General features: G+C 24.4%; 2 long non-coding RNA genes across 3 annotated transcripts; one reads left to right on the plus strand and one right to left on the minus strand.

Annotated features, from left to right (window-relative positions):
* The first annotated feature begins 234 nt into the window (after positions 1 to 234).
* LOC147813958 (uncharacterized) lies at positions 235 to 14,298 on the plus strand. Of its 2 annotated transcripts, none has more exons than XR_015432653.1 (4): positions 235 to 323; positions 6,484 to 6,644; positions 7,979 to 8,058; positions 11,264 to 14,298. It is a non-coding gene; the product is annotated as an uncharacterized LOC147813958 (long non-coding RNA). The 2 variants fall into 2 exon arrangements; XR_015432652.1 differs by lacking the exon at positions 235 to 323 and adding an exon at positions 1,917 to 2,016.
* A 1,881-nt stretch (positions 14,299 to 16,179) lies between these two features.
* Positions 16,180 to 21,666, minus strand: LOC122272164 (uncharacterized). Its single transcript, XR_006226816.3, has 3 exons — positions 21,603 to 21,666; positions 19,212 to 19,301; positions 16,180 to 16,483 (listed from the first exon to the last, which is right to left on the minus strand). It is a non-coding gene; the product is annotated as an uncharacterized LOC122272164 (long non-coding RNA).
* Positions 21,667 to 26,372: the final 4,706 nt, after the last annotated feature.

A 26,372-nucleotide genomic window follows, 5' to 3' on the forward strand; every position in this document is an offset into this window, starting at 1 on the left:
AAAAAGGGCTGTAAAGATACATATAGCTTTTGGTTTATTCAGGATAATAACATTCGTTTTTTTTCTCCAGAAAGTCAGTCAGGTAAATTTGTTTTTATATTACAGAGGCACAAATATATGATTAATGTTATCCTTGAAAAGTGAGCATATGTGATACAAATATTTTATGTAAGGAAAAAGCAAACTTCAAAATCTAACGAAGGAATGAATGATAAAGATTTATATTTTGAAATAATTTGATGACACGCATTTCTCTTTAAATTATGGGTAGCACTTAACTTTATTGCAAGTGTGTATTTCAACAGCTAGTTTTAATCTGTCTGGTAAATATTGTTTCTTTAGTCTTTATATTTTTATTTAAAAGTCTTTTAAAGTTCTTTAGTCTTTTATAATTTATTTCATCTCTAGAAAAATATTTAAATTTTTTTTATTTAATTAAAATTTTGTTTCCGAACATAATTTTAAACGAATACTTAAGTAAATAGAGTTTAAGCACTGAAATTAACTCAAATAATGCATTGGTTCAGAATAACGGGATTGAGGATGATATTCTAATTTTTCAAGATGTTTTTCTATAGCATATGTGTTTCTAAATTCGTTTGTTAATATGTGTGTAATATGTGTTTGTTCTTATGCGATCTTGTGTTTCTTAATATGTGTTTCTTGATTTGTTTCTTGAAGTTCATAAATAGACTATATAAAAAATAAAATTAGAATTATATTTCGTTAAAAATAAGGATACGTGTCGGAAATGTAATAGCATCTTATTCTACTAAATTTTTAGTAAATATAAGTTAATGAAAACTTTTACTGTGCATAAATTGTATTTTAACTCTTTTCTTGCATATGAGAAGACATTTTATGCACGTTCCTATTGATATTGAAAAGTGCAATGTAATACAAACACGTGCAATAATATTAAAATATGCATTTTTAACTTTAGAAAGACCATAATAACTATGTTTTAGATTTGAATGCAATTGTAAAAGAGTAGTTTGTCAAATATGAGAAGAAAATTTGGAGATGAACACATTTCTTTTTTTATTGTTTCGCACATGGTATAAACATATTTAAAAAATATTTAATTTTAATTTTTTAAAATTTGAGTTTGAAATGTTGCTGTTATCAAAAGATAATGGAAAATTTGATCGTATTTGGTTAATGAAAAAAACAAAACAAAACTCTTTATCACGTGACTCTCAACAGAGTTAAGATATCAAACAGTTTCGGTCATTCAAGCGAAAAATCTCATATATCTCGTCACTTAGTCCAAATTATTGAACATGGAAAAAATTGTAAAAAAATTCAAAATTATTCTTATACATTGAAAGAAAGTTATAGAAAATACTGTTTTGAGGAAATAATGCTATTTGTAAAAATTAAAATGGGCATTTTTTTAATGAGGTATAATGTTTGCTTGTATTTGATATTTTTGAAATCGGGCGAAATTGTCCTAGTTTACAATATTTTTTTATTATCATAAAATCAAAATAATTATTTATTATTAAGTTTTATTGAAAAAAATATTATTTAAGATTCCTATTTACAATAATTTGAAAGTTAGTAATAGTTAGTAATAGAAAGTTAGCAAAATATTTTATTCTGGATATCAATAAATCAGAGCAAAAAGCCATTAGTTTATACTTCTAATACAAAATATTGTAATTTTCCAGTTATTTTTTTACTTCTTACGCTTCATTCAGAAAATGTTATTTAATTAATCATTTATTTATTTTAACTACAGTTCACAACCCAATTTCTATCTCCAAAAAATGAAATTGTCAACTGCTCTTTTTCTGATGACTCTCTTGATTGTTGTTTCAGGTTTGTTGAAATGTTATCTTTAGTCGTAAATATCTTAGTCTAACATAAATAGTCGGATTATCTTATCTTACCCATAAGCTCATTTGAGAAAATACAAATCCCCAATTGTGATGCCAAGTTGAAGCTGAAAATAGGTGTGCGGAGATTTGAGGGTGTTTTATATTTTATTACAGATTAGGTTCGCGCACAGAGGTAAACATTTATATGAATTTTTCTGAAGGATTGCATTTCAGTCAACCACTTCATTATTGAGTTTGCTGTTGATACCACTTTTTTTCAAGATAGCAATAGCTAAGCTCATCTGCTCAGAAGAAATGGCGATTGCTTTTATTGGTACTCATTCACCGCATTATCTTACGATTTTCGGGAAAAATCATCGGACCTTAACCCTGAGGAAACTCTTAAGAGACATGTTGGGGAACGCTAAAACGCCAAAATCTGAGTTCCCGCTATTCAGAGGATTTGCGAAGCAAAATCCTCAGTGAGTGTCGCATTAAACTGGATATGACATTTCTGAAGAACTTTACGGACTCACATCTTTTCTAAATGAGCTGTTATTAAGTTCTTACTCGAAGTTACGCAACATTCAATGACGATTTTTGCGATTTCTTATGAGGGGACTAATTTTTTGTCCCAATAACTAATTTTGTTATCTTACTTAAAATATAGATAGTGTTACATTAACTGTTTATGATAACTATTTGAATGACACATGGAAAAAATACTTAATTTTTACAGATATTATAGTTTTTAAGTAATTATTTATGTGTAAAATATTTTCAAGATGAGGTAGATGAACATTCCATGGAGAAAAAAATATAGTTAAAATTTCGCATGGTATTGTCATTATTGGTAAAAAGACCTGATTTTGGTTAATAAAACCATAATATGTATTTTCTGCTCATATGGTAACGGTTTACCAGACATTCTGATTTTCATAACTGTATTTCGTGTTAATACACGTTTAGTAAAAAGTATAAAGATGAAAAGTAAATTTACCTAATTAAATAAATTTCACAACATGTTCTAAGGTATCATGATAAAATTACAAAATTTTATCACGTATAATAAAAACATATTTTATTGTTAATTTTAACGTGTTTCGGTAAAAATTACAGAGAGGAGTCGTGAAACTTTCACACCTTTTAAATAGCTTTATCAGAAAAACCTTCAAGTTTTAACATCAATTAAACCTGTTTTGAACCTAATCGACTGCCTTGACTGTAATTTCTCAGATTTCGATAGAACTTTACTTTATTTTATATTTTTTATTGCTTTAATATAAATTTTGGACCTTTAATGCTTTTTGGTTTGCATTTTAAATAAAGATTCTAAAATAACATATTAAGGATGGTATTTACGGAGCACTCTATATATTTAAAACCCTTGTCTTCAAGGAAGGATCGCATTGTAAAACTTAAAATAAGAAAAAAATGCTCAAATTTTGACGAATTAATCTTGAGGTATGTGAGTTTAAAACATCAAAATAAATTTTCAATGCGTATTAAAATTGAAGGTTTTGAAAATCACATTTTTCTCCTTTTACTTTCCTTCAGTAATCAAACACGTTTTCATGCAATGAAACACATATTTTTAATAAAATATTTTAAAATGCTTTATAAATTTTTTTTCCTGGTTTAAATACTAATTGTTGTTCTCTAACATTAGATATATGTATACTTTTCATTTTTGACAAGAAATTTTAAAGTATATGTTGAAGGCGGTGAGCATAGCTGAATCTGAGTATATCAGAGTATAGAAAAGTTAAAGAGCTATTTTTTTTTGCTTTTGTCATTCAACAATATGTGTGAATTAATTTTCTTAAAATTATTTTCAGTAACTGAACTAAAATAAATAGATAAATTAAATTTTAATGCCAAATGCTTAAAACACAATAAAGGAACTGGACAATGCATAAAATAGCAATTAAAAAAAGACAATCAACAATTTATAATACAATAGATATCTTAAAATGTGCAATCAATGAATAATTTTAATTAGACTTGAGCCTGTTCAGTAAAGCTTCTGCCTTCAAATAAAAGAACAATTGAATAGCAGGCCAATTTTTTTAAACTTTTGCGTGTCTTTGAAAGTTTTCATAAATGTTATGTTCCGTTTCGGCCTCTTTTAACCAAAGATAGCTATACTTAGTATGAAAATGGTTCAAAATGTAAAAATGAAGAAATATCTCCGTTTAGAATGAAAATTGCTTGTCTAGTTTTCCCATTATCTAGTTTTCTTTTAACTTTAGAAAAAATTTTACTACGTTTCATTGTGTAGGAAAACAAACCAAAGTAAAATTATTTATTAATTATTCATCGCAAAATAAGTAATTGATTTTCGTAACTTTCAACTTAAAAAAGTTTAATAGTTTTTAAAATGTCAGCTATATTTCTGTTATAAAGCTCAGATAAAACTTTATAAGAAAAAAGGGCATAAGTTGTTTAAAACTATTACTTTTCTTCTAGTTTAAGGTATTTAAATTGTAGCTTTTTTTTTTTTTTGGAAGAGATTTGAAAAATTCCTCTAATCGATTTCAGTACTATAATCTAAGTTTAGCAAAAAATGGAAACATTAAATTCCCTTCATAAAAAGTTTAGTGATTGGTTCCCTTCCATGACTTGAAGCTATTGGTGCTCGCTTCAAATTTCTTCAACTTTCGAGAAGTTTATCGTTTGACCGTTAATGGTTGTTAATCGTTTAGCGCTTAACTTTACGATTGATTCAATTTATAATTTACAGGTGAACTAACATCTTAAGTATTTTTTTTTGGGATAATAAACTCCAATAACAAGTTAAAATCTTAAAATGCTATTAGCAGTTTTTTCAAATTTGAGAAACATTCTTAGTAAATATGGTTTGATCGTTCTACTTGAAATGCACCAATCAAATTCTCAATTTCTAAATTTATATTTTAAATGAAAAAGTGATATAAAATGATATAGAATGCTCAACGATAGAAATTATTTTGAGGTTAAATGTAAATTTTGTTTTCAAAATATTTGAAATCTATTCAAAATATTTGATATCTATTCGAAATATTTGATATCTATTCAAAATATTTGATATCTCCTCAAAATTGTTTGTTTATAATAAAAAGAGAAGTGAAGAATATTTTACTCTTCTCTTCAAATGAAAACTGATTAAATTTTCTCGTTTTTTTTCCTAATATTTTTGCCATAACAGTTTATAGCTGGATCTTAGAGCTTTGTGTCGGGGAACTGACACATTGTTTAGATATCAAATAATTGCCGCACAAAAATTTTTTTTTGTGTAACCTAACAAATTTTCTTTATTTTGTTTGTCTTCCAGTTGCAGTCATTGATATAGGTGCAGATTTTTTATGTCCTCATGTAATACATGAATGTAATTACCATTGTTCCGGACATGGACGTTGCGATGGAAATGATTGCGTTTGTTATCATTCCGAAGAGTAAAGTGACCAATGTTATGCAATAGCTCTAAATGACACAAAATAATTTGTTTGAAAAAATTTTGCCAAAAATAAAAACATTTTCCTTTGTTTTTTTCTTTTTATTCTAAATTCCAATTTTCAGCATTATTAATTAACAACATATGAAAATATAAGTCTGTTTTTATAAATAGAGTCGATTAAATATCCATGATTACGTAAGTTCCGATTTTCAATATCGTATAAAAGTAAAAGACGATTGTTATGATAGTTGCTGATTCTAAGATGGTATGAGTTCCAATTTCTAATAATAAATGAAAATGGAAGACAATTTCTCATGGAAATTCAATTGATGCTATAATGGCATAAATTCCACTTTTTAATAATGAATGAAAATGAAGGGCAATGTTTATTGGAGAGTTAATTGACTGAATTATGACATAAATTCACATTTTTAATTATGAATGAATGTATTAAATTTTCTATTGGAGAGTTGATTAACTCTATGATGACGTAAATTTTACTTTTATAACATCATTGTAAAACATCAAGAGTTCTCAAAAACTACTCATCATTCTTCTGAAAGAAGTTTCACTGAGATTTTGATATTCACAATTTTAAATGGCTCGCCTTTTGAACCACGTGTATTTCGATGGCTATCAATTTAGATTATATACCTTTTAAATTAAAAAAAAAACCCAAAAAGAAGTACTACAAAAACAGTTCCGGTGGTTTGCGAGAGCAGCGAGAAAGGGGTAGAACTCCTAATTCAATATTACAATGTAAAATTTGTTACAAGAAATTCATACAAGTATTTTATGATATAATTATGCAACTGATAAAATTATATATTATTCTAGTTATGATATAACAAGAATTATAATCTTTGAAAAGTACTTGTACTCTTTTATAAAAATCTCTTTTAAGCATCGCATTATCTTTTAATAATTACAAAAAGGTAAATGAAACTGTATATCATAAAATGTAATGTTTTTATAGCAATGATACTTATAAGATAAAATAAGGTGATAATAAAGTAAGGAAAGTCACCACATCCGGATTAGTTTCTTTCATTTTAAGTAGTTTTCAAAAACGAATAAATAGCAGAAAAGAATTGAAAAGTGAAATAGAAAAACAGAAAACAGCAAGTTAAAACAATCGTTAATAAATAACTCATGGACACAAAAAGGTTGTAAAGATACATATATTTTTTGTTTATTGTGGATAATAAAATTTTTTCTCTCTAGAAAGTCAGCCAGATAAATCTGCTTTTATATCACAGAGGCACAAATATGTGATTAATGCTGTCCTTGAAAAGTGAGCATATGTGATACAAATGTTTTATGTAAGAAAAAAGTAAACTTCAAAATCTAGCGAAGAAATGAATGATAAAGATTAATATTTTCAGGTAATTTCATTTGATATTTTTGTTTCAATTAGAAATAGCACTTAACTTTATTGCAAGTGTGCATTTCAACAGCTTGTTTTAATCCGACTGGTAAATACTGTTTCTTTAGTTTTCATATTTTTATTTGAAAGTTTATCTTTAAAAACGTTTTAAATTTTGCTATTTATTTAAAATTTTATTTTCGAACATAGTTTTAAACGAATACTTATGTAAAACAGATTTTAAGCACTAAAAATAACACAAACAATATGTTGGTTTAAAATAATGCGATTGAGGATGCTATTCTAATTTTTTTATAGAATGTGTACACAAATGTATGATATAAATAAATAAAGTCGAATTTTATTTTGTTAAAAATAAGGATCAATTAAATTTTTAGTAAATATAACTAAATGAAAACTTTTACTGTGCATAAATTGTAATTTGAAAACTCTTTTCTTGTAAATGAAAATAAATTTTATGCACGTTCCCATTAATATTGAAAAGTTCAGTGTAATGCAAACACTAACAATGATATTAAAGTATACATTTTCAAGTGTAGAATGAGCTTAATAACTATGCTATAGATTTGAATGCAATTGTAAAACAGTAGTTTGTCAAATATAAAAAGAAAATTTCGAGATGAACACATTTCTTTTTTATTGTTTCGAATATGTTGTAAATATATACCAATTTTAAAAATTATTAATTTAAATTTTTTGAAATTTGAGTATGAAAAGTCGCTGTTATCAGCAGACAATGGAAAATTTGGTCGTATTTGGTTAATAAAAAAAAGCTATTTATCACGTGACTCTCAACAGAGTTAAGACATAAAACAGTTAAACCATTCAAAAGAAAAATCTATCAAATTCTCTTTAACTCGTTAAATCAGAATTTCATATATTTTATGGCTTTTTTTAAAGCAAAAAACAGCATGATTTCTACACAAAAAATATTTAAACTTTATAAAACATTTAAAACAAGTTACAGAACATACTGTTCTGACGAATTAGTGCTATTCTCTTAAAATTAAAATGTGCATTTCTTTAATTAGGTATGATTTTGCTAGTATTTGATATTTTAGAAATCATTGGAAATTGTCATAGTATTTTTTTACTATAATAAAATCGAAATAATTATTTATTATTTGGTTTTATTGAAAAAATATTATTTAAGATTATTATTTACAATAATTTGAAAGTTGGTAATAGTTGTTTCGAAGTATTTAATTCTGGATATCAATAAAAAAGAGCAGAAAGGCCATAAGTTTATTGCAAAATCTCGTAATTTTTACTCTTATTACGCTTCATTCTTAAATTGTTATTTAAGTAATCATTTATTTATTTTAATTACAGTTTACAATAGAACTTCAATCTCCAAGAAATGAAATTGTCAACTGCTCTTATTCTGATGACTCTCTTGATTGTTATTTCAGGTATGTTGAAATGTCATCTTAGTCGTAAATAATAACTCTTAAGCTCATTTGAGAAAATAGAAATCCCCAATTGTGATGCCAAGTTGAAGCTGAAAGTGGGTATGCGGAGATTTGGTGTTTTTTTTATTACAAATTAGGTTCGCTCACAGAGGTGACCATTTATATGAATTATTCTGTATGATTGCTTTTCAGTCAATCTCTTCAAAAGTGAGTTTGCTGTTGATACCACTTTCTTCAAGATAACAATAGCTCTCATCGGCTCAGATGAATTGGTGATTGGTTTTATTGATACTCATGCACCTCATTCTTACGATTTGCCGGAAAAAAATCATCGGATCTTAATCCAGTGCAAACTGTAAGAGACACGTTGGAACATGCTAAAACACCAAGATCTGAGTCCCCGCAATTCACAGGATTTTCGAAACAAAATCGTCAATGAGTGTCTTATTGACGTTTTTTAATGACTAGGATGTGACGTTCCTGAAAAACCTTGCAGACTCACTTCTTTGCTGTTATTATGTTCAGACGCGAAGTTACACGATATTAAATGACGACTTTTGTGATTTTTTATGATTTGACAAATTTTTTGTCTCGATAATTTACATCGAATTGTTATCTTACATATAATATAGTTAGTGTTACATTTGTTATTTATGATAATTATTTGCATGAAAAAAATTTTAATTTAATTTTTCCAGAAATTATTGTTTTTAAGTATTTATTTTCATGAAAAATAATAAGGAGAAGTATATAAACATTACGAAGGGAAAAAAAGTTTTGTTAAAATTTCGTATGGTAAAAAACACCTTGATTTTGGTTAATAAAACCATAATATGTAGTTTCTGTTCATATGGTAATCGTTTACGAGGTATTTTGATTTTATAACTATATTTCGTGTTACGACATGTTTAGTAAAAAGTACGAAACTGAAAAGTAAATTTACCCAAAGAAATAAATTTCCCATGTTCTAAAGTATCATGATAAATTATAAAGTTTTAACACGTATAATAAAAACTAATTTTATTGTTAATTTTAACGTGCTTTGGTAAAAATTACCGAGCAAAAAATAAAAATTACCGAGAGGAGTCGTGAAACTTTCACACCTTTAAAATAACTTTATCAGAAACACCTTCAAGTTTTAACCCCAATTAAACCTGTTTTGAACCTAATCGACAGCCTTGACTGTAATTTCTCAGATTCCGATAGAGTTTCACTTTATTTTTTTTTATTTTTTATTTCCTTAATATAAATTTGGGACCTTAAGTGAGCATGCTTTTTTGCTTGTATTTTTGATTAAGACTCTAAAATAACATACTAAGGGTGGCCTTTACGAAGCACTCTATATTATTAAAATCCTTGCCTAAAAGGAAGGATCGCATTATTAAACTTAAATTAAGAAAAAAGATGCTATCAAATTTCGATGAATTAATCTTGAGGCTTGTGAGTTTGAAACATCAAAAGAAATTTTCTATGCGTATTATAATTGAAGATTTTGAAAACTACATTTTTCTCCTTTTGCTTTTCTCCGGCAATCAAACAGGTTTTCATGCGTTGAAAAACATATTTTTAATAAATTATTTTACGAAGTTTGATAAATTTTTTTTCTGGTTCAAATATTAATTCTCGTCCTCATTATTATTCTCGTCCAACGTTCTATTAATTCTATTAATATTTGTTCTATTAATTCTTGTCTAACATTAGATATATGAATACTTTTTAATTTCATTTTTGACTAGGAATTTTGAAGTATATGCTGAAGGCGGTGAGTACTTAAAACTCTAATCAAATAGCTAATTCCTTTGCTTTTTGATGCTATATACGTGTTTTTTTTTTCCTAAAATCCTTTTCTGTAACTGTACCAAAATGAATAGATAAATGAAAATTTAATGTGAAATGTTTAAAAGACCACAAAGGGACTGGATAATACATAAGGCAGCAATTAAAGAAAGGCAATCAACAATTTATAATTCATATTTTGAAATGTGCAGTCAATGCATAATTTTAATTAGACTTGAGTCTGTTTAGTAAAAGTTCTGCTGTCAAATAAAAGAACGATTTTCTGTGAATATCATGCCAATTTCTTTAAACTGCATTTTTGAAAGTTAGTAATAAATGTAATATTACGTTTTGAGCTATTTCAACCTACGACAGCTATACTTAGTATGAAAATGGTTCAAAATGTGAATAGGAAGAAATTTATCCGTTCAGATTGAAAATTGTTTGTGATCCAGTTTTCTTTTAACATATGAAAATTTATTCCAACGTTTCATTGTGTAGGCTTACAAACCAAAGCAAAATTATTCATTAATTATTCATTGCAGAAAAACTGTTTGGTTTTCATAACTTTCAACTTAAAAAAGTTTAACAGTTTTTAAAACATCTGGGTTATATTTCTGTTATAAAGCTCAGATAAAACTTTATAAGAAAAAAAATGGTATATGTTGTTTTAAGCTTTTAACTTTGCTTCTAGTTTAAGGTACTTAAATAGTATTTTTTTTTGTTTTTTGAGGGGAAAAAGCTTTGCAAAATTTCCCTTTTCAATTTCTGTTTTATAATTTCAGTTCAGCGAAAAACGGACACATTAAATCCTGTTCATAAAAAGTTTAGTGATTAGGTCCCTTCCGCGACTTGAAGCTATTGGAGCCCGCTCCAAATTTCTCCAAATTATCTTTTCACACTCAATGGTTGTTAATCGTTTAGCGTTTAATTTTACGATTGATTCAATTTAAAATTCACAGGTGAACTAATATCTTAAATATTTTCTTTCAGAAAAATTAACTTCAATAGAAAGTTAAAATCTTAAAATGCTATTCACAATTTTTTTCAAATTTAAGAAACATTCCTAGTAAATGTGGTTTGATTGTTCTGCTTGAAATGCACCAATCAAATTATCAAATTTTTAAATTTATATTTTAAATGAAAAAGTGATATAGAATGCTCAACGATAGAAATTATTTTACGTTAAAATGAAAATTTTGTTTTCAGAATGTCTGAATTCTACACAAAATTGTTTGTTAAAAATAAAAGGAGAAGAGAAGAATATCGTACTCTTCTCTTTTTTCCCGAACGACTTTGCCAGAACAGTTTACAGCTGGCCCTAAGAGCTTCGCGTCGGGGAACTGACACATAGTTTAAATATCCAATAATTGTCGCACAAAAAATAGTTGTGTAACTTAAAAAATTTTCTTTAATTTTTTTCTTCCAGTTGCAGTCGTTGAAGTGATTGCAGATCTTGGTTGTCCTCACGAAATACACGATTGTGATTACCATTGTTCTGGACATGGACGTTGCGATGGAAATGATTGCGTTTGTTATCATCCCGAAGAGTAAAGTGACTAATTTAAGGCAATAGTTCTGAATGACACAAAATAATTTCTTTGAAAAAATTTTGCCAAAAATTATTGTCCTCTTCTTTTTATTATGAATTCCAATTCTTAACATTGTTAATTAACAACATTTTTAAATATAAGTTTGTTTTTTCCAATAGAGTTGATTAAATATTCATGATTGCATAAGTTTCTATTATCAATAACACATGAAAATAAAGCATGATTGTTAAAGAGAATTGACTTATTCTAAGATGGTATGAGTTCCAATTCTTAATAATAAATGAAAATGGGAGACAATTTCTAATGGAAAATCAATCGATTCTATAATGGCACAAATTCCACTTTTTAATAATGAATGGAAATGAAACAATTGACTGAATAATGACAGAAATTCAAATGTTTAATTATGAATGAGCATATGACATTTTCTAATGGAGAGTTGATTGATTATATGATGGCATAAATTTTATTTTTATAACTTATGAAAATAAAATATCAAGAGAGTTGAAAAAACTACTCATCATTTTTCTAAAAGAGATTTTACAGAGGTTTTGATAATATGAATATTTTACTACACACTACAATGAAAATTCTCTATACTAATGAACTAGCATATTTAAGGTAAGGATCTCAAACCATTAAGATTTAGTCGCGGTATGAGAAAATCCGATCAGTAAATCAAAATATATTCAGCTTTGTTCCGTTTTCTTTACGCATTGTCCATTGCTAACTTGCGGGAAGACATTCGCATGATTTAGTTTTAAATTTTTAGCAACACTTTAGTCGTTTGAAACTAGTTTCATTGTTAAAATGAAGCTACAATTTTTGTTGGAAAATACATATGTATGTCGAGAAATTTTTATAGAAAGTTTAGAAACGGAACTTGTTATTCAAAAACACGCTAAGTTCAAAGTATGTATATGATTAACGTAAGAGCAGACACTTTTCGAAATTTTTACCGTAACGCGCAATTCATCTCAATATGGTTTCTTGTTAAAACTTTAGCGCCAATTTGGTTGAAAATCTCATGTATGTTTAATAACATTGATAGGAAATTTAAATAAAAAATAACTTGTTTACAATGCAACGCATGCACAGATTCAGAATAGGTGTATCGCTAACATAAAAGTGCATATTTTGCGAAATTTTTATAATTTATTGCAAATTAAAATTTATTTAAATTCGGTTTCATATTAAAAAGTGAGTATCAATTTGTTTGAAAACACCTACATATATATCATAATACATTTATAGAATTTTTTTTAAATAACTTGTTCAGTCCAAAACACTGAAAGATTAGAGTTTGTATATCACTTACATAACGGTGGGGACGGCTTCAATTCATTTGAAAACGCTCGTACACGTCGAAAAACATTTATTGTTACTTTTGAAGAAAAGTTTGTTTAAAATTGACTTTGTGACTGGAGAAAAAAAATCATTTAAAATTGTCGTATTGCATGGTGAAGACATTTCTGAAATAAAAAAGCAAAAACATAATTCTAGTTGATAAAATCGAAATTTACGGTATTTAAAACTTTCATTTGATGCTCTAAGATGTCATGATGAAATTACCAAACTTTACTTGATTTACCAAATTTTATCACATAGTTTAAAACCCTGCTTTATTGTTAATTTTTCCAAAATCTCTACCAAATCAGTTTAGTAAAAAATTTCAGAGCTTTCTGGTGCTTTCATTGAGCCAGAAACAAGGTAAGTATTACAACATTCAGGTAGTTTCGATCTTATTTTTTTTCTCACTGTAAAAAAAGAGCGTCAATTTGTTTCAAAACACCTTGCATATAAATTTTTTTTATATCCGTCATTGAACAGCAGACCCAATATTTGGGCTTACGATTACTAATGTTCAACTTCGTAGCCTTCTAATCAAAGCATATCGCTATCAGACTCTAAAATCAAAATATATCGCTATCAGACGGGTAAACAATTAAATAATTTTATATGCGTAATTCATCTAAAACTGGTGTCATATTAAAAAGGGAATATAAATTTAATTTGAATTACTCATATGTAGTAAAAATAGGTTTTTAAAAAATTTAAAAATAATTAACTTGTTTATGTTTAAAATACGTGATGTGCTAAAATTAGAGTAGGCATTTTTCAATTTTTAAAAAAAATTGAACTTGTTTAGTCCAAAACACACTAAGGTCGGAAAATATATAACTCTCACAAAATAGTGAATACTTTTTCAGATTTTTTAAAAAATATTTTTGCAATGATTGTGAAGTGATGTCTAATAATTATCCGAAAGACGTTCTGAGAAATATACTTCTTTATTTCTCGAATTTTCATGTATAATTTTAATTTTTAGGAAATAGAACACGGTACATAATATTTTAAATGGGAATAAATTGTTCATTTGTGTCAAAATTTCTGTGCGCTGATATTTCTTATTTTTTGTTTAGGCTGGACAGCTCTATGATAAATTTATGGTTAATTCTATCGCTTAATTTTGATTGATGGTTTTGTCGTCCATTTTCATGCTGTTTATGATGGTTATGGAGTATAAATAGATTGTGCTTTCATTTATTTAGTTAACAGAACAATAGTTCAATAGATTACGAATGTAAACAAAATTATGTGAAAATTACTTTAATTTTCTAATTTTAATCAAATAAATCAATGACAGTCTATCCACACTACCCATTATTTGATTGCAGTTTTAATCTCATTTCGAAGAGCTCAATCGAAGTATTTTTACTATTACTGACAGAGCTGCGACTCTTTAATATTCATAAAAAATGCTTCTTTTAAAACACTTTCGTATAATCTTAACATTCGCAAAGAAATTGAAGTGTTAAAGAGAATACTTCCCAAAAATACATAAAAAATATTCTGAAGTGTAATATTTTAAACGTAATATTTCAGAAATAGTTTGGAAGCTCATCCAAATAGTTAGTAGCTTTTAGATAATAATTGTTTCCTTCTAAAATATATTTTATTATATTATTATAATATATTTATTATAATATTTATTATAATACTTATTTATTACAATATTTTTTTTATTATAATATTTCTTCATTATAACAATTTTTTATTTTAATAATTTTTGTAGTAATATTTTTTTATTATAATATTTATAATTATAGGCTATTCATTGAGGAGAAAGAAAAATTTTATTTCCCTGAGTGTTGTCTTTTACATACACATTTCCTTAAAGAGTAAAAATTTACCTCTGAAGACAAGATTAACAAAAACAGAACATAAACTGCGATTAAAAAAACATTAACTAAAGATAGACTGCATTAGATAGATACAGATAAAACCGGCATAAAGATAAAGCCTATATAAAGATAAATGTTACATAAAGATTATTTTTGAATGAAGATAAAGGTTAAATAAAGATGAAGGTTAAATAAAGATAATTGTTGAATAAAGATAAAGGTTATATAAAGATAAAGTCAGTAAACTCGCTTTTATTTTCGGATTATTTGAAGAATCTAGGAAGATAGGATAAGCTTATTTTCTTACCCAAATTACTAATTCGGAAATTGTGAGTTAAATCATATGAAATATTACCTCAGAAATGTGTAAAATAAACATAAACCCCATGTACAGATAAAGCTCGTTTTAATTTTTGGACATTTTAACGTATCGTTAATTGTAGTCTTGTAATTGAAAATCAATTTCATCGTAGTAATTTTTAAAATCAGCTTCGTCTCAGCTCGTATGCCACCAAATATGCCTTCCTTATATGCACTGAATAAATATCACATAAAGACATTTACATAAATCTATCATCAGGAAAATTAAATGATTTGTAATAAATGATTTTACTTTAAATAGTTTTATAATATTTAATTTATTATCTATTTCGGTTTTACTAGTTTGAATTTACATTAATATTCCATTTGTACTGTGCGTATGCTTGAATAACAAATAGTTTTATTTTACGAAATATTGAAAAGATGCATCCTAAGTTAATGATTCTCTCTCTGTATTGCATCGTAAAAATCACTTTACAGATTTTTAACGTGTCAGAGTTATTTTACACTATTTGGTGTAAAGTTTCCAATTTAATAACATTAAATGAATATGATAGTTCAATAACACTGATCAATAACAGTAATTATAGTAATATATGAAACATATTAGAGTCGGTAAAGTTATTTTTACGATATAATATAAAGTAAAAATCATTAATTTAAGATGCAAATGCACGGTATTTCTTAAAATTAATTTATTAATTTAGCATTCACACAGCACAGAGAGAATATTAACATGAATTCGATTTTAATTTAACAGAAACAAAGGAAATATAAGTTAAATATTATAATACAATTGAGAGAATTATGTAAATTTTCGTATGAGAATATAACTATCTTTACTATAAAAACATACGTTTATTTTATAACTTTTACTTCTGTTTTTTCTAAATGTTCAGCATCACGTGAGGTAAAATTGTAAATAATCACGTACGCCAAAATTGGCGAAAATAATTCATGAATGGAGAAAATGCATCTAATCTCGGTATAAGCTTTTTTCTTTAGTGGAATTTAATAGTATTAAGCTGAGTTTTAAAGTTAATAAGTAATAAGTTTCTAAATAATAAGTTTAAAGTAATAAGTTTTTAAAGATGAATTTCATGATTCACCTTCAGAAACTTCTCAGTTTTAAAAGTTCTTAAAATGAATTTCAAGAAAAATAATGAAAAACATTTAAACTGATAAAATTTACATACCACGGAACTTAATTATGTGTTTCGGTTTTGAAAAAAAATACTTTGTTTTTTCCGGAAAAAAAATTATATCTCGAAACAAAAACGAATGTCTTGCATATCAAGTTTTTTTATTTTCAGATTTTCATGTACAAGTAGTAATAGTTTTTGAATTATTTTTAATACCATTCATTAATAATCTGTATTATAGCTTTTTCTGAAATCCTCGATTTGCAACATCCAGAGGTAAGTGATGCGTTGCCCCCATACTGGTACTGAATCAATGGGGGACATCACTTTTTATCATAACGGCAAATGCAGTGGTGTTTATAGCATTCTCCATGTCCATGACAATGATGATAACATTCGTGATCACGATGAGGGCATCCGTGATCCGCCTCCACTTCAATGACGGCAACTGGAAGAAGTTTTTATACAAATAATTTAATAAGAGCTTGAATTTTTTTCAAAGAATTAAATAAAAATTAATTAGAAAATTATAAATTATGTTTGATAAATGATAGCTCAAATTTATTACATCCTTTTCAAGAATCTCAAATAAATCAGTTTAATGTTAAACTTAATATCGCTACATTCATAAAATACGGTGCAGATTTTTTCCAGCCTTAATAAAATCTAAAATCACACCATTTTTTCGTTCAAATTGAACCACAATAGTGAAATTAAGAATTAGAAAATATTATTTAATTGCGTATTATGTTAGCAGCGAATTCAAGAGATCTTATAGTTTAACATGCTCTGAACTTTTCAACAATATAGCATTGAAATTTTAATATTTCATCATTGACGTAAAAGAATTTAAATTACTTATTTGGTATAAATTTTTAGCTAGATTTAGTTTATTTATAAAGTCGTCAAAGGTTCTCCAGTTTCGGAAGAACAGATTTAAGAATTAACTTGACTAGTGAAGTTAACTAGTGAAGTTATCACTAGTAAAGTTAATTCTTAAATCAATTCTTTTGAAACCGGAGAATCTTTAATGATTTTATATAAAATGAACTTAGCTAGAAATTTATACCAAATAAGTAATTTAAATTCTTCGTTACGATTATTTTTGTATGTATACCTTTTGGATAATGCGTTTAGTTTACCAGAAGCGTGATATTCTGAATTATTTATTCCCGAAGAAACATTTTTCGAAAGGTACCTTACTGTAAGGTAATGACATTTCTGAGGATTTTTGATTATAAAATGCCAGATATACAGTATTAAACGTATCATTTAAACTATTTATTTGGTATATCTCCGTTCATATGGTAACAGTCTACCGGAAATTGTGGTTTTTAAAATTATTGTTCTTGTGTTTCCATAAGGCCAGGAAAGAACACGGACATTTTTTTTCTAGGTGCTGTTTTAACTTTAAGCAAAAGCTAAGGTTAAGCGTTGATGTTGAAAACTATTAAATTATTTTTTATTATAGTTTAAAAACAGGCATAATTGAGTATAAAAAACTTTACAAACATTAATTATATAAGTTGTCCTGCACTTAATGCTGTATCTTTTTGGTAGAAATATTGGTAGGCTAGACACAAATGAGATATATTGGACTTTACTGTAGACTAATTTTTTTTAATTGTTCACTATTATTTTGCAAAGGTATTTTTTTTCTTTGTTTTGTCTGAAATTGTTTTTGTAACCTGACAATAGAAATAAATGATGCAAGACATTTTCAATTGTTATACTTCCTTATTTTCTTTATTTCTTACGATCCTATTCTCTGAACATTAAAATTTCTGAAAAATGTTTTAGTAAATTTTATTACTTTTTCTTGTTATTTATTCTGTTTTGATCATATGAAAGAAAAATATAAATAGTCAGTGTTTTTAATTAATAAAAATGCCAATAGAAAGTTCATACGAGTATGACATTAAAACATTTTTATGTTAGCGCTTTCAGTGACAGTGAGAAAGATGTATAGATAGCCATCCAAACAAGTTAAATGCTTAAGATCAAATTTTATAATTTTTAAGGTAGAATTACTTAATTTAAAACAAACCTCTCATGTACTGATTTCTCAAAACTGAATACACATAATTTACTTACATCATCGCTTGGCATGGGTAGAATATCAAAATAAACAAATGAAAAGATAAGTGAATATATATAGGATTAAATTAATGAATAACTAAATTAATGAAATAAAACAAATTTACTACTGGATTCACGTATTATTTTCACGTAATATGACGGAAAACAGAGCGAAAATAAGCATACTATTTTTTTCTTCAAAATAATTGGATTCTCGAGCCTCTGAGTATGAAGCGTACTGATAATGCAGATATTATGGATCTAATAGTTAAGGCAGGAGAATGAGAAAATATTTAGGCCTCTTCATGTTAATTTTACTTTTTGTTTATTTCTCCTTCTTAAGGAAGTCTAATATAAAAATTGCATTCTTTCCAAAATTATTCTACCTATTCCTCCCAATTTTGGACCTAAACCTATATAATTTTACCTATATAATTTTACCTATATAAAATGGAACTTACAATTTAAAATTTTTTGACCATAACTAATATAAATAATAAAAAAATACTTTTTCATATTAAATTTTCTTCCGATGAAAATATTTTATTATTGCTAGCAAAAATATTATGATTCGCTTCTTCAAAAATATAGTGAAATACGGAGAAAGGTGTAATTAATATTAAGGGGTCCAAACTTTTGACAACACGACTACCTAAAACGTTGGAATATATTTTCCACATTGCAGCCACATATAAATACTAAAAACTCAATAAAAACTAAAAACTCAAATCTGCGTAAAATAGTGCATGCAAGATTAAAAAAAGTACGTTTATGTGCCTGATTCCGTAACTTAAAATATCATGGGTACAAATATTTTACCCGGTTAGGTCTTCCAACACTTAGGTTCTTTTGCGTAAAATTCCTTTCATTAATTCAAAGGTTATTACTGTATTCTCTTTTTTAGAGTACTGTACACAAGCATGAAACTTAAAAATGATATAATAAAGAATAATTTTTGAACAATAATAAAGTAATCGAAAGATTTTTTCAGAATCTTGAAAAAAAATTCTCTGCTAAATCATGCCTTTAAGAAAATAAATCTTGAAAAATTCTTTAAAAAGAACCAATTGTGATAACAAAATAGTATTTCAGTTTACCTGAAGCAACAACTATGAGAGTCATCAAAAATAGAGCAGTTGATAGTTTCATTTTTATTTGTACAAGAAAACTCTTAGAACTCCTCTTAACTATAAACGAAAATGAAATGTTTAATTAGAATCTGAGAATATTAAAATAATAATGGATTTATTAGTTAAAATAAGAAAAACATTATTGTAGTTGAGAATTTAATAATTTAAAAATATTATTTTCATTTTTGAGATATAACTAAGTATCAAAGAATGTTTCATGAGAATTGAGCTTTTCCGTGTGCTTTTTTAAGCATAATATTTTTGGCAGAAGGGGTGGTTCGTAGAAGTAGTATAAGGAATAATTGAATAAGTTATTGCTACAAGTAGTAATTGGAGGGGACAATAATTGGAGATTACAAAGGGTGTCGTAGGTAATACCATTTACGATATTCCTAGTATGATTAACTGACGCTGCAAATATCTTTTCCATGTTTTTCGAATAGAGTGAACTGGTTTGTTAGGAGGGATCCGATTTTTTTAATTTTGCATTTCTTGTAAGAACGGAAGTAATTAAACAAGTAATAGTTGGAGGGTACAATGTCTGATGATTATAGAGAGTGTGTTAGCATATACCATTTAAGTTTAATTGCCTGGCACTATAAATATTTTTCTGTGATTATTGATTGGGATGAACAAAGATTATCTTGAAGAGCTATGTTTATGAGTAATTCATAAACTGATCTCTTGTAGTTTCTTACTTGTACTCACAATTATTTAAAGCCTTTAATTTAAACTAAATAATAAAAAAAGTGTTTTTAAACAAAAATGTAATTTTTTTGTCAAAAATATATTTTTGATCATAAGAAACATTTCTTATGAATTTTTGAACATTGCAAAAAAAAGGAAAAAAAATATTAAACAAAAATGTTAACTTATATTTGCTGAATGCGACAGATTTACAAAATATAATGCTATTTTACAGATCTGAAGGAATTATTTTATATTTTTTAAAAATATGCTGCGAAAGGAAACTAATGAACGTTTACTTACTTCTATATACAATACTATTATTTTCCTTAGATAGCTATATACCAGAGGATATTGTTTATGTTCATGTCTGGCAGAAATTAAAAGTTTTATTCAGTTTTAAATAACATTTATAGGGAAAATTAGCATATGATATTTAATTGGACTAAAATTAATGTTTTACAAAAATAAACACCTTACTTAAGGAAAAAAGCATTTCTGGTGCTCGAAATAAATCGTAAGGCAATTCTGAGCACAATTTTACTATATACTTAAATCATTATAGCACTAGTACATTTTTTATAATATTGTAAAAATCTCCATTTTGTATTATTATTAAAATTCTGCTTTCTTTCTTTCTTTTTCTTTTGAGGAAAGAAGGAAACTATTGCTTATGTTTGGTCTGCTCACCAAAATTCGTGAACACTTCCCATTCACTTTTTTTTCCAGGTCGACATATTTGTCGGAATTTTTTTCCCCCCAAAACAGCAAAAATTGTTTTATTAATAATATATAGTTGCAGTACACGAAAACAAACTAAACTTAGGAACACAAAATGAGTGACACAATAAGAAGGAAAAAAGGAGAAAAATAGCTTACTCCATATATCTATAAATTTATTTAATTATATCAATTCAAAAAGGAAGTGGCTTTATTCTCACTTGAACTCTTTAATAACCTTATATTTTGAATTTGTCAATAACTCTTCTTAATTTTTAAAAAATTCTATAAATATGCTAAGTTGTAATATATGACCACATCTAATCTCTTCCATTATCTTTTTATTACTTCTACACAGACACGAGCACGAGCATATAAAATAAAGATCTCGGGGCAGATAAATAAAATTTTCTAGAAAAATGGATTAATAGTTGTCATTTAAAGCGAAGTAAGTGAGAGGAAAATGGTGAAAAAATAACCATATAATTTGCAATAACTTAAAAGAATGGATATTTTTTAAAAATAAATTGTTTTTAGTTCATAAATAAAAAAAATTTTTAGCACGTCAAATGGACTTTTAGTTACTTTTTTACGGGCTGTCCGCAGGATATTTTCCTCTAAAAGTTTAATAGTTAATAATTTCCGATTTAATAATCGGAAATTATTTTTTTTTATTCCATGTTACACCGTATATTATTTTACTGCATAGCTTCTTAATTCTAAGTTTCGTATCCTTATAGTTTTTGTCAAACAAACCAAAATGTGACATATACAACACTTAAAACAGGGGTGGAGGCCTTTGCGATTTTTTTTATTTCAGAGAAAAATAAGTTTCTCACTCAGAAATATGTTATAATATTGTAAAAAGTAAAACAAATTGAACCTAAAATAGGATTATACTAGTGAAAATATTTCATTAAAAAATATAGAAAGAAAAAAACAATACTTTACCTAAAGATTAACAATTGAAGGAATGTATGCGTATGGGAATTAGCGGTGCTTTTTTATAATCAGAGCAAATTTGCTTTTCGTGGAAATTTTACTAAATATAAACTACTGACCTATATTTTATGATCTGTACACATTTTTTAAATTGTTATAGCTCATTAATTTATACTAGACAAAAAAATTGTGTCACAAATTATTCGAACATGAATTAGACAATAAACTTGAAGTATTCAATTGTCATGATTTTCTGGAAATCCAAGAAAAAAGTATTTTATTCGTCTCTACTTTTATACTTTTTCCTAGAATGAAACTATTATTTTGATTTGTGTCTGTATAATTCGCAAAATCAATGAGATAATTTTAACTGAAACTATATAGTATTAGTTTTAGTAAAGTATTATAGAATATAGTACATTATATAATACTATTTTCAAAGTATATTATTAATATATTATAGAATATATATATATATATATATATATATATATATATATATATATATATATATATATATTGTGTCACAAATTATTCGAACATGAATTAGACAATAAACTTGAAGTATTCAATTGTCATGATTTTCTGGAAATCCAAGAAAAAAGTATTTTATTCGTCTCTACTTTTATACTTTTTCCTAGAATGAAACTATTATTTTGATTTGTGTCTGTATAATTCGCAAAATCAATGAGATAATTTTAACTGAAACTATATAGTATTAGTTTTAGTAAAGTATTATAGAATATAGTACATTATATAATACTATTTTCAAAGTATATTATTAATATATTATAGAATATATATATATATATATATATATATATATATATATATATATATATATATATATATATATATATATATATATATATATATATATATATATATATATATATATATATATATATATATATATATATATATATATATATATATATATATATATATATATATATATATATATATATATATATATATATATATATATATATATATATATATTGTGTCACAAATTAATCGAACATGAATTAGACAATAAACTTGAAGTATTCAATTGTCATGATTTTCTGGAAATCCAAGAAAAAAGTATTTTATTCGTCTCTACTTTTATACTTTTTCCTAGAATGAAACTATTATTTTGATTTGTGTCTGTATAATTCGCAAAATCAATGAGATAATTTTAACTGAAACTATATAGTATTAGTTTTAGTAAAGTATTATAGAATATAGTACATTATATAATACTATTTTCAAAGTATATTATTAATATATTATAGAATATATATATATATATATATATATATATATATATATATATATATATATATATATATATATATATATATATATATATATATATATATATATATATATATATATATATTGTGTCACAAATTATTCGAACATGAATTAGACAATAAACTTGAAGTATTCAATTGTCATGATTTTCTGGAAATCCAAGAAAAAAGTATTTTATTCGTCTCTACTTTTATACTTTTTCCTAGAATGAAACTATTATTTTGATTTGTGTCTGTATAATTCGCAAAATGAATGAGATAATTTTAACTGAAACTATATAGTATTAGTTTTAGTAAAGTATTATAGAATATAGTACATTATATAATACTATTTTCAAAGTATATTATTAATATATTATAGAATATATATATATATATATATATATATATATATATATATATATATATATATATATATATATTGTGTCACAAATTATTCGAACATGAATTAGACAATAAACTTGAAGTATTCAATTGTCATGATTTTCTGGAAATCCAAGAAAAAAGTATTTTATTCGTCTCTACTTTTATACTTTTTCCTAGAATGAAACTATTATTTTGATTTATGTCTGTATAATTCGCAAAATCAATGAGATAATTTTAACTGAAACTATATAGTATTAGTTTTAGTAAAGTATTATAGAATATAGTACATTATATAATACTATTTTCAAAGTATATTATTAATATATTATAGAATATATATATATATATATATATATATATATATATATATATATATATATATATATATATATATATATATATATATATATATATATATATATTGTGTCACAAATTATTCGAACATGAATTAGACAATAAACTTGAAGTATTCAATTGTCATGATTTTCTGGAAATCCAAGAAAAAAGTATTTTATTCGTCTCTACTTTTATACTTTTTCCTAGAATGAAACTATTATTTTGATTTGTGTCTGTATAATTCGCAAAATCAATGAGATAATTTTAACTGAAACTATATAGTATTAGTTTTAGTAAAGTATTATAGAATATAGTACATTATATAATACTATTTTCAAAGTATATTATTAATATATTATAGAATATATATATATATATATATATATATATATATATATATATATATATATATATATATATATATATATATATATATATATATATATATATATATATATATATATATATATATATATATATATATATATATATATATATATATATATATATATATATATATATATATATATATATATATTGTGTCACAAATTATTCGAACATGAATTAGACAATAAACTTGAAGTATTCAATTGTCATGATTTTCTGGAAATCCAAGAAAAAAGTATTTTATTCGTCTCTACTTTTATACTTTTTCCTAGAATGAAACTATTATTTTGATTTGTGTCTGTATAATTCGCAAAATCAATGAGATAATTTTAACTGAAACTATATAGTATTAGTTTTAGTAAAGTATTATAGAATATAGTACATTATATAATACTATTTTCAAAGTATATTATTAATATATTATAGAATATATATATATATATATATATATATATATATATATATATATATATATATATATATATATATATATATATATATATATATATATATATATATATATATATATATATATATATATATATATATATATATATATATATATATATATATATATATTGTGTCACAAATTATTCGAACATGAATTAGACAATAAACTTGAAGTATTCAATTGTCATGATTTTCTGGAAATCCAAGAAAAAAGTATTTTATTCGTCTCTACTTTTATATTTTTTCCTAGAATGAAACTATTATTTTGATTTGTGTCTGTATAATTCGCATAATCAATGAGATAATTTTAACTGAAACTATATAGTATTAGTTTTAGTAAAGTATTATAGAATATAGTACATTATATAATACTATTTTCAAAGTATATTATTAATATATTATAGAATATATATATATATATATATATATATATATATATATATATATATATATATATATATATATATATATATATATATATATATATATATATATATATATATATATATATATATATATATATATATATATATATATATATATATATATATATATATATATATATATATATATATATATATATATATATATATATATTGTGTCACAAATTATTCGAACATGAATTAGACAATAAACTTGAAGTATTCAATTGTCATGATTTTCTGGAAATCCAAGAAAAAAGTATTTTATTCGTCTCTACTTTTATACTTTTTCCTAGAATGAAACTATTATTTTGATTTGTGTCTGTATAATTCGCAAAATCAATGAGATAATTTTAACTGAAACTATATAGTATTAGTTTTAGTAAAGTATTATAGAATATAGTACATTATATAATACTATTTTCAAAGTATATTATTAATATATTATAGAATATATATATATATATATATATATATATATATATATATATATATATATATATATATATATATATATATATATATATATATATATATATATATATATATATATATATATATATATATATATATATATATATATATATATATATATATATATATATATTGTGTCACAAATTATTCGAACATGAATTAGACAATAAACTTGAAGTATTCAATTGTCATGATTTTCTGGAAATCCAAGAAAAAAGTATTTTATTCGTCTCTACTTTTATACTTTTTCCTAGAATGAAACTATTATTTTGATTTGTGTCTGTATAATTCGCAAAATCAATGAGATAATTTTAACTGAAACTATATAGTATTAGTTTTAGTAAAGTATTATAGAATATAGTACATTATATAATACTATTTTCAAAGTATGTTATTAATATATTATAGAATATATATATATATATATATATATATATATATATATATATATATATATATATATATATATATATATATATATATATATATATATATATATATATATATATATATATATATATATATATATATATATATATATATATATATATATTGTGTCACAAATTATTCGAACATGAATTAGACAATAAACTTGAAGTATTCAATTGTCATGATTTTCTGGAAATCCAAGAAAAAAGTATTTTATTCGTCTCTACTTTTATACTTTTTCCTAGAATGAAACTATTATTTTGATTTGTGTCTGTATAATTCGCAAAATCAATGAGATAATTTTAACTGAAACTATATAGTATTAGTTTTAGTAAAGTATTATAGAATATAGTACATTATATAATACTATTTTCAAAGTATATTATTAATATATTATAGAATATATATATATATATATATATATATATATATATATATATATATATATATATATATATATATATATATATATATATATATATATATATATATATATATATATATATATATATATATATATATATATATATATATATATATATATGTATATATATAACAATTAGAAAATACATTACTAATTTTAAAAAATGTCCTCAGATTTAAACTCTATTTATTAT

This window comes from Parasteatoda tepidariorum, chromosome 3 (genome assembly GCF_982258835.1).
Source record: "Parasteatoda tepidariorum strain Cologne lab strain chromosome 3, Ptep-v5.0, whole genome shotgun sequence".
Classification (NCBI taxonomy): domain Eukaryota; kingdom Metazoa; phylum Arthropoda; class Arachnida; order Araneae; family Theridiidae; genus Parasteatoda; species Parasteatoda tepidariorum.